The 9,686-nt window shown below is 43.4% G+C and overlaps 1 non-coding gene across 1 annotated transcript; it reads left to right on the top strand.

Annotated features, from left to right (window-relative positions):
* Nucleotides 1-1,628: 1,628 nt before the first annotated feature.
* On the top strand, nt 1,629-1,735 carry LOC140430171 (U6 spliceosomal RNA). Its single transcript, XR_011949348.1, has one exon. It is a non-coding gene; the product is annotated as a U6 spliceosomal RNA (small nuclear RNA).
* The last annotated feature ends 7,951 nt before the right edge of the window (nt 1,736-9,686 follow it).

Raw genomic sequence — 9,686 nt, 5'->3', positions numbered from 1 at the left:
ATTAATAGTGTGATCCACCACGCTTCACGTTCAGTTCAAAAGGACAGAATGTAGCCATCTAAGATGGCCACCTGCAAAGGACCATGGGAATTATGGCCAACGCAGGACTCAGACATATACACGGCCTATGTGTATCTAAAACACAGGTAACCAGACCTGATTGAACACCCCGCCCCCCTCTCATTTGCATTTTAATGGCCCATTTTCCCTTGACAATAGAACTCCAATCAAGCAACTGGTACAGCCACAGACTGATCGGTGCCGTTCCTATTACTCAGAAAGCACAACTGCCAAGGCCAATGACCGCTAAGGACCCGCCCAGCTACCAAGGCACCCGCCCCTTTATTTGCCGAAATCGAAGAGAGTGATCAGAGCCCTGTCGAACTCTTGGGTCCAAGGTTAAGGACCGCCCCAAAGAGCGCAAAATCCCAGAGGGACGAAAGAGGACACAGCCATGCGTTCTGTCTCTTTTGGATCCGGCCTGTGCCAACCCAATTGTAGCAGGAACAGCTAGCCAAGTTCGAGACCAACGATCGCTACCTGATGGATGAGCCCAGCAGAGACAGAGCCACTTTCTTCAAACCAGCCAAGTGAAATCCAGATAAAGGCCTTATCCATTGGCTGGTCGCCCTGAAGTTAAGTATTGTAGCTGATAGGTGTAGTTTAACTCGTAGTAGATGTTTACATGTTGAGATAACTCTTGTGTATGTAAATAAACCATCTTTTGAACTAACTAACTGGTTGTGTGGTCATTTGATCGATATAAGGGAAGGCTTGTGGTTCATTAAGATAAATAGAAATACCCACAGTATTGGCGATGTTATTGGGACCAAAACAGAGCAACAGTCCATGGTTGTGCTTGCCCAAGTACTGCAGTGGTTCGCCATTGCTTTTTGCAGGACGGCTACCAGGAAACTCTCCCACTCTTACTGTCTGTCCTCATGCATATCGAAAGGACTTGCAGGCTGGAAATCAAGCTGTTTGGTCATGTCATGCACACACAGCTGTCAGTGACATTGAAAGTGAATTTGACACTGCCTGAGAAGCTGCATCCAGCACCCCTTACGAAGGGCACAGAGCAGGCCCTGACTAAAGCTCCCAAAAAGGGGGCAGCAAGAAGCTGGGAGAAACTCAGGGAGGGAGAGTTACTCGACCAACATCTTACAAGATGAATCTTCCTCCGGCCATGTGGACAGCAAACAGTTTTGTGAAGCTTCTCACCAGATTCATTGTAGCAGTTGATTATAGAATCCCTACAATGCAGAAGGGGCCATTCGGCCCATCAAGTCTGCACCAACCCTCCAAAAGAGCACTCCACAGAGGCCCACTCCCTCACCCTATCTCCATAGCCCCACCTAGGGAAAATTTAGCATAGCCAATCCGCCTAACCTGCACATCTTTGGACTGTAGGAGGAAACCGTAGCGCCCGGAGGAAACCCACGCAGAAACGGGGAGAATATGCAAACTCCACACTCACCCGAGGTTGGAATCGAATCCGGGTACCTGCAGCAGTGCTAACTACTGTGCCACCGTGCTGCCCTGGAGAACCAGAGTACCAGATGTGCCTCTTGTTGATCCAGGGAGCTGACCAGGCATGGTTTATCGGAAGGGTCAGAAACAAAGTATTGGTGCTCGCTTCGGTAGCACATATACTAAAATTGGAACGATACAGAGAAGATTAGCATGGCCCCTGCGCAAGGATGACACGCAAATTCGTGAAGCATTCCATATTTTAAAAAAAGAAAAAGAAAAAATAAGAAACAAAGTATTGTCTTAAAACACAAACCAACTTTTCTTAAAACTCTACACATAAACAGTAACATAGTGAACCATTTACCAGTTGACATGTTTATGTCATCATAATTAGATTGATTTTTTTACTGGGTTAAAATGGGTGAGAGCAATTTTGCCTCATCTAATTTTGGATATCCCAATAGCTGACGGGAAGGAAAATAGTCAAACAAATTGCCATGTAATAATTCTGTTTTCATATTCCTCAGATAGCTAACCGGCCAGTTAACCAACAGAGATGTTGTTACTCGGCAGCGTAAAGTGTAAAACTGGAAAGTAATGAGACAGCAACATTTGAGAGAAATCCGATTCACCAATTTCTGTGGATTGCGTGATTAAGAATTTGGCTGACTTTATTGATGCACCCACAGAGCTGACAAATGCACATAAGCAACACTAGGGGTAGGCAGTTCAACAGCGAGCATCGCACTTGGGCTTGGCAATTGGGAGGTTTGGAATTCCTCCCATGAATTAAGAAAGTGCACCAAGATACCGCAATCCAATTCTGCACTTGACTGCCTCATCAGTCTGCTCTCCCTCATCAGCAAAAGTAATAGAAGGTGTCAACAGTGTTATCATGTGACACATAGACAGCAGTAACCTGCTCACTGATGCTCAGTTTTATTCCACCAGGGCCACTCGATTTTGGCTTTATTACAGCCTTGGTCCAGGCATGAATAAAAGAGCTGAACTCAGGAGAGTGACTGTCCTGGACATCGAAGTAGCATTTGACTGAGTCTGGCATCAAGGAGTCAAATGGGAATCGGGGGAGGGGAACTCTCCCGTGATTGGATTCATACCCGGCACAAAGGAAGATCGATGGGTGTTGCTATTGGAGGCTCAGTCCCAGGACATCACTGCAGGAGTTCCTCAGGGCAGTGTGTCCTAGGCCCAACCATCTTCAGCTGCTTCATCAATAAGCTTCTGTCCATCATAAGGTCATAAGAGGGGATGTTCCCTGATGATTGCACAGGTTCAGCACCATTCACGAATCCTCAGATAATGAAGCCGACTGGCGCCGGAATGTGGCGACTAGGGGCTTTTCACGGTAACTTCATTTGAAGCCTACTTGTGACAATAAGCGATTTTCATTTCATCAAATGCAGTAAGTTATGGACCACATTCTGGCTTGGGCTGATAAATGGTAAATAACATTCATGCCACACAAGTGCCAAACAATGAGCATCTCCAACAAAAGAGAATCTATCCATCTCCCCATGACATTCAATGGCATTACCATTGCTGAATCTCCCACTATGAACATTCTGGAGGTTACCATTGACCAGAAACTGAAGTGGACCACCCATACTGCAGCTACAACAGCAGATCAGAGGCTGGAATTCTGCAGTGAGTATAGTGAGCCTGTCCACTGTCTACCAGGTACAAGTCAGGAATGTGATGGAATACTCCATTTGCCTGGATGAATGTGGCTCTAACATGTTACAAACACAAGGTTTGTATGTTATGTTTTGGGAACTTCTGTTTAATTTTGAGGTAAAATGAATTATTGAAGGGGGCCATGTGACTTGTTCTGAATTCCGACAACAAGATTGATGGTTTGAGTATTAAAGGGAAGACCAGATTTATTTACTGGGAAGAAAGTGCAATGCATTCACACCAAAAACAACAGTCAGAGAATCTCTGATGACTGTTAGTCTCCCAAGTTTCACAGGGAGGTGTTAGGAATGACAGGTTTTTAAATGGTTATGCACTTACATTTAATTTCAAGATCAACTTGGTTTTGGGGTCTAATTAGCATTTCTATCTGGTTGCAAACCCAAATGATTCACGTTGCCATCGAGATGGCCCTTGGGAAGGTAAAAATCCACAGGAAGACATTGTAGGACTAGGTGGTAGGTTTTCCTAAGAGATCCATGAACCTCACAGACATGATCAGTCTGCAAGAATCTGAGTGAGAGCCGCAACTTTGGCTCGAGGGAGGAATCTCCAGAGTGACTCTCACCATGAAAGTAAATTCAGAGATTCAAAGTTATTCAGCTGGTAAAGGAAACAATAAGCAAAGTCATTCGGTGCTGAGAACAGCTTTAGACAGGTTCCTGGAGAATGAAATGTCCATTTTGGGGACAGAGTAAAGTACAACCATGGAAGTGGAGTTTTGGTCATTTTAGAGATTAAATGAGGGACCTTTTCTGTAGTTGAGAGTATAAGTTGCCTCCTGCGTAGTAGCAATGGTGTTTTAAGTCTATTTATTATAACTTAAAATGTTGTCATGTCACAGGAAATTCAAAGATCTTTTTAAAAGTTGTTGGCTTTACAGGGATTGTAACAAACAGAACTCAAGAAGCCCCACAACATCCAGCACAAAGATGCCTGCTTGATCAACACCTGATCCACCACTTTAAACATTAACTCCCCCTACTACCAATGCACAGTGGCAGCTGTGTATGCCATATACAAGATGTACTGCAGCAACTCACCAAGGTTCCTTCAACAGCACCTTCTAAACCTGCAACCTCTACCACCTCAAGAGTAATGGCAGAAGATGCAAAGGAACACAATCACCTGCAAGTTCCCTTGCAAGCTCCACATCATCCTGGAACTATATTGTCATTACTTCATTGTCACTGGATCAAATCCTGAAATCCTTTACAAACAGCACTGTGGGTGTACCTACATGGACATCAGTGTTTTAAGAGGTGGCTCCTCTTTCTGTGTGGCAAGATTTAACTCCAACTCAATCTATAAATTTGCAGATGATAGAACTGTGGTGGGCCGTATCTCAAACAACGACGAATCAGACTACAGAAGGGAGAAAATCACTTGGTTGCATGGTGTACTGAAAATGGCCTCTCTCTAGATGTTGGAAAGACCAAGGAACTGATCATCGACTTCAGGAAGCGTAGCATGACACAACTCCCGTCTGCATCAATGGCTCCGAAGTGGAGATGGTCAATAGTTTTAAGTTTCTGGGGGTCACCATCACCAACAGTCTGTCCTGGTCCACTCAAGTGATGCAACAATCAAGAAAGCCCAACAACATCTCTACTTCCTACGGAAGCTGAAGAAGTTTGGCATGTCTGCATCGACTCTCACAAACTTCTACAGATGTGCGATAGAGAGCACCCTATCCGGCTGCATCACAGCCTGGTATGGCAACTGCTCAGGAACACGGACAGCATTATCACAGACCCCCTCACCCAGGCACTGCCTTCTTTCAGACCCTTCCATCAGGCAGAAGGTACAGAAGTCTGAAGACTCGCACATCCAGACATAGGAACAGCTTCTTTCCCACAGCTACATGGCTCCTCAACGACTCCCCCTCGGACTGATTTGTTCCCTGTAAGAACACTATTCGCGATGACCTTTGCTGTTCTTACTCATGTATTTGCTTTGTTTGGCCCCTTGTTCCGCACTGTAACCAATCACTGTTTGTCGATGTCCCATTTGTCAATGTTCTCTGTTGATTATTCTTTTGTCTACAATGTACGTACTGTGTACGTTCCCTCGGCCGCAGAAACATACTTTTCACTGTACTTGGTACATGTGACAATAAATCAAAATCAGATCCCCATCATCTTCTCAAGGGCAGTTAGGGATGGGCAACAAATGTTGACTTGTTAGTGACATCCACGATCAAAGAAAAAAAGTCAAGAACCTCCACTTCTCTCAATAGTGCAACATAGCGTATTTATGATGAAGTAAAGTTTGATGCTTCAAGATCATCTACATTTACTGATTAGACACCGTCAAGACAAATACAGGCATGTACCTTTTCTTTTCCATCATCTTGCCAGTGTTATGATTGTACAATATATGAATTTGACAGTACGAGAACAGCCACTAATCCTTGTTTTTGCATTCATTACTCCCTCTTACCTTTCTTACCTCTGGTTAGTATATCCTCATAACTGAAAAATGAGACAAACTTGGAATGGGTTCAAGCATGGAATAAAAAAGTGAGAATCTCTTTTACGAGATTTTAGGCACTGGACCAGGATTTCCTCTCAATAACGTAAGACTAGTTTTGTTCTGGAATTCACGACAGATGTTTGCACAGACGTCGGTTTAATGTCAAAAATCATAAGTGCAAATTTACATCATTTGTGTCACTCCCAAGTTACCACGGCCCCATCCCACCCAAAGGATTCTCGCTTTTATATCAGTTCTGAGGTGTTACAGGACATTTTTTTGAAGACTTAAAAGTAAATGCTTTAGCAATCTTTCTAATTACTCCTTATTGAGTCTTGCACTGCATTTTCTATTTATTTGAACGCTTATTTTTATCACATCAGAATCTGTTATATCAAACATGTTGAATATAGAAGTTCCTGTCTCCTTGTGCCAGTGATGTTTAGGTGGTTGTGAAAGAACCCATGTTGTTACTTAAAGAAGGGATCTTATAAAATCCCTATGATGCAGAAGGAGGCCATTTGGCCATAGGGTCAGCACCAACCTCTGAACGAGCACCCTATCTAGGCCCACTTCCTTGCAACCCCACTTAACCGTTTGGCACTAAAAGGCAATTTAGACAGCCATTTCACCTAACCTGTACTACTTTGGACTGTGGGAAGAAACCGGAGCACCCAGAAACCAGGTCTTTAAGGTCAAAACCAGCTTAAAGGCAACTGATGCACGATCAATTAAACTCAAAGACGAGGTTGTATCATAACTGAAGGCTTTAATAGACTAGATCTGTTCCCCAGCAGCTTCGGTACAGAATGAGGGCTGCTGGGACGGCACCTGTTCTTATACCCTGCCTGTCAGGGCGGAGCCACATACCAAACAGCCAATGGTAAACTGCTAGACTTACCCAATGGTCTACAGCCTCTCGGGTACTGCAATACCTGATACTACCACAGCAACAAATGGGCATGTGTTCATAATTTTCAAACCTCATAAAAAACATACAAAAGACATTTTAAATATCAAGCAGTTTTTCAAATGTTCCCTATTACAAACACATTTTTAAAACAAACTTTTTGTCGTGATCAATGTAAATGGGAAAAAGAAGCACTGCATGGAATAGGAGGAGCAAGAAGAGATAGAATCACGGGAACGTTAGCACTTGTGTTGCTACTGTCTCCCATAAATCAGCTCTGACAATCAACTACAGACTAAATGCAGGGCAGCACAGTGGTGCAGTGGGTTAACCCTGCTGCCTCACGGCGCCGAGGTCCCAGGTTTGATCCCGACTCTGGGTCACTGTCTGTGTGGAGTTTGCACATTCTCCCCGTGTTTGCGTGGGTTTCGCACCCACAACCCAAAGATGTGCAGGCTAGGTGGATTGGCCACACTAAATTGTCCCTTAATTGGAAAAAATAATTGGGTACTCTAAATTTAAAAAAATCCCCCAAACTACAGACTAAATGGGTAATTTCCAAGCAAAGAGCTGCAAGGTTAGATTGAGAAGCAAATGCCACTGAATCTGGGGAGGCGATGGCATAGTGGTATTGTCCTCGACTAGTAAACTAGAGACCCAGAGTAATGCTCTGGGAACCTGGGTCCAAATGCTGCCACTGAATTTGAACTCAGTAAAAATCTGGAATTAAAAGTCTAATGATGACCATGAAACCATTGTTGATTGTCGTAAAAACATATCTGTTCCACTAATGTCCTTTAGGGAAGGAAATCTGCCATCCTTACCTGGTCTGGCCTACATGTGACTCGAGATTCCCAGCAATGTGGTTGACTCTTATCTGCCCCCTCAAGGGCAATTAAGGATGGGCAATAAATGCTAGCCCAGCCCACGTCCCATGACCGGAAAAAGAAATCCAACCTTCATTTCTCACACGAAAATTCCAATGCCAGAATTAGTCCAGTTATTGCCTAAGCTGCAGCTGCAGTCTCTTGCATCAATTCCTGTATTAATGTATGTACACTAGATTGGAAATTAATGGTTTATTGATCATATGTTAACGTGATCCATTCACATGTTAGAGAAAACAGAAATTGACCATTTGGAAACTATGGCGTTAGAAAGTATTACAGCACAGTGAGAGATTTTGTCTAAGTGTTGACAATCTGGGTAGCATGGTAGCACAGTGGTTAGCACAGTTGTTTCACAGCTCCAGGTTCCCAGGTTCAATTCCCGGCTTGGGTCACTGTCTGTGTGGAGGATGCACGTTCTCCCCGTGTCTGCGTGGGTTTCCTCCGGGTGCTCCGGTTTCCTCCCACTGTCCAAAGATGTGCAGATTAGGTGGATTGGCCATGCTAAATTGCCCTTAGTGTCCAAAAAGGTTAGGTGGGATTATTGGGTTACAGGGATAGGGTGAAGGGTGCTCTTTCCAAGGGCCGGTGCAGACTATGGGCCGAATGGCCTCCTTCTGCACTGTAAATTCTATGGAATTTATCTAATTGCTTTTGATAAGTACAGCTACTTAACACTGAAGCACACACGATTAGCTTTACTGTCAATTGTAGTTTTTTGATGGCATTGCATGTCAGTTTAGTTACTTAGTTTCAGTACACTAAGTTATGAAGTGTTCACTCATTATTCGACCCAATCCCCAAAGTTTACACAATATCTCCAGGAAACTGAGAAGCCAGATCGTAGAAGTAATGTAGGGTTTTTGAAATGCAGTCTATTAAGCAAATCTGTGCATCCCCAGACTATTTTATCGCGTGCTTCATACTCTAATTCACCATTTATGTATTATTATTTAGCGAATTAAGCAGTTTATGGGGGTCAATGTTTACAGATCTGCCAGTGCACATCAATAAAAATGATTTGTTTGTATTGTGTGTAGAATTACAATGTTAAAAGGCTGTCTTGTATTCGGTAGAAACCATGGTTTCTGCCCTCATGCAGAGATGCAGAGGCAATAATGATGAGGCAAAACTGTGTACTGAAACTGCTACTTGTAGGAGCACAGAACATTAAAGGTTAGGATAAACACAATTAATCTAGCAAAGAAAATATTAGCATGAGACCGCAGAAGCAGTAAATCAGTATCACTCCTGTGAGCAGTTCAAAATGAAAGGGGGCAGTTACTTTGTTTTTGGTCTTTGTACTTACAAGTATGATATGTTAGAGTGTCTTTCCAAACTGTATTACTAAGTATTGAAATACAAATATCTTCAGCATTTTCTGTAACTAAATAAAAGATAGCTGCTACCTCTGCGTAAAATACAGTTCAACGGGAGTTCAAATATCATCAACTCTGAGCCTAGTGGCACAGTGGTTAGCACTGCTGCCTCACAGTGCCAGGGACCCGGGTTCGATTCCAACCTCGGGCGACTGTGTGTGACATTTGTGCATTCTCGTGTCTGCGTGGGTTTCCTCTAGATGCTCCGGTTTCCTCTCAGTCCAAAGGTGTGGAGGTTAGGTGGATTGGCCATGCTAAATTGCACGGAAAGGACGGGATTGCAGGAATAGGACAGGGGATTGGGCCTAGGATAGTCTTTCGAAGGGTCAGTGCAGACTCAATGGGCCAAATAGCCTCCTTCTGCACTGTAGGGATTCTATAATTCACTCGTTAATTACCTGAACCATTTGACTAGGCGCCTGTTAATTATAATTTATACCAGATAATTCATTTTCCTTTTTTTTTAAAATCATGTGGTCATTCAATGGCATAGAACTCAAATATTGGTGAATAAAAGAGACAAGCTGTCAAAGCTTTTTGTCTTGCACTGATCAGGACAGATGGCACGATTACCAACAGTAAAGGAAACAACAATTTATACTGCATGAGGTGAGCGTGTTGATTTATTGGCAAGTGCACTTTGATTGGTAAAGGTGTTGCCATGAAGAATGCAGAAGGGTGCAGTTAACTGCCATGCTTTTGTTCATATTCAAACCAGACTCCGTTTTGCCAAGGTATTGCCATGGGGAGTGAACCAGGAAGTAACCATGCAAGAACGAAGCAGATTCAGACAGAAATAAAGAACAAAACAAATACAGAATGTTTCTGATCTCATCTCCCATAAATATC

The sequence above is a fragment of the Scyliorhinus torazame genome, chromosome 9 (assembly GCF_047496885.1).
Source record: "Scyliorhinus torazame isolate Kashiwa2021f chromosome 9, sScyTor2.1, whole genome shotgun sequence".
Taxonomy (NCBI): Eukaryota; Metazoa; Chordata; class Chondrichthyes; order Carcharhiniformes; family Scyliorhinidae; genus Scyliorhinus; species Scyliorhinus torazame.
The sequence above is the reverse complement of the archived record's forward strand: the minus strand, read 5'-3'. Positions and strand labels throughout refer to the sequence as shown.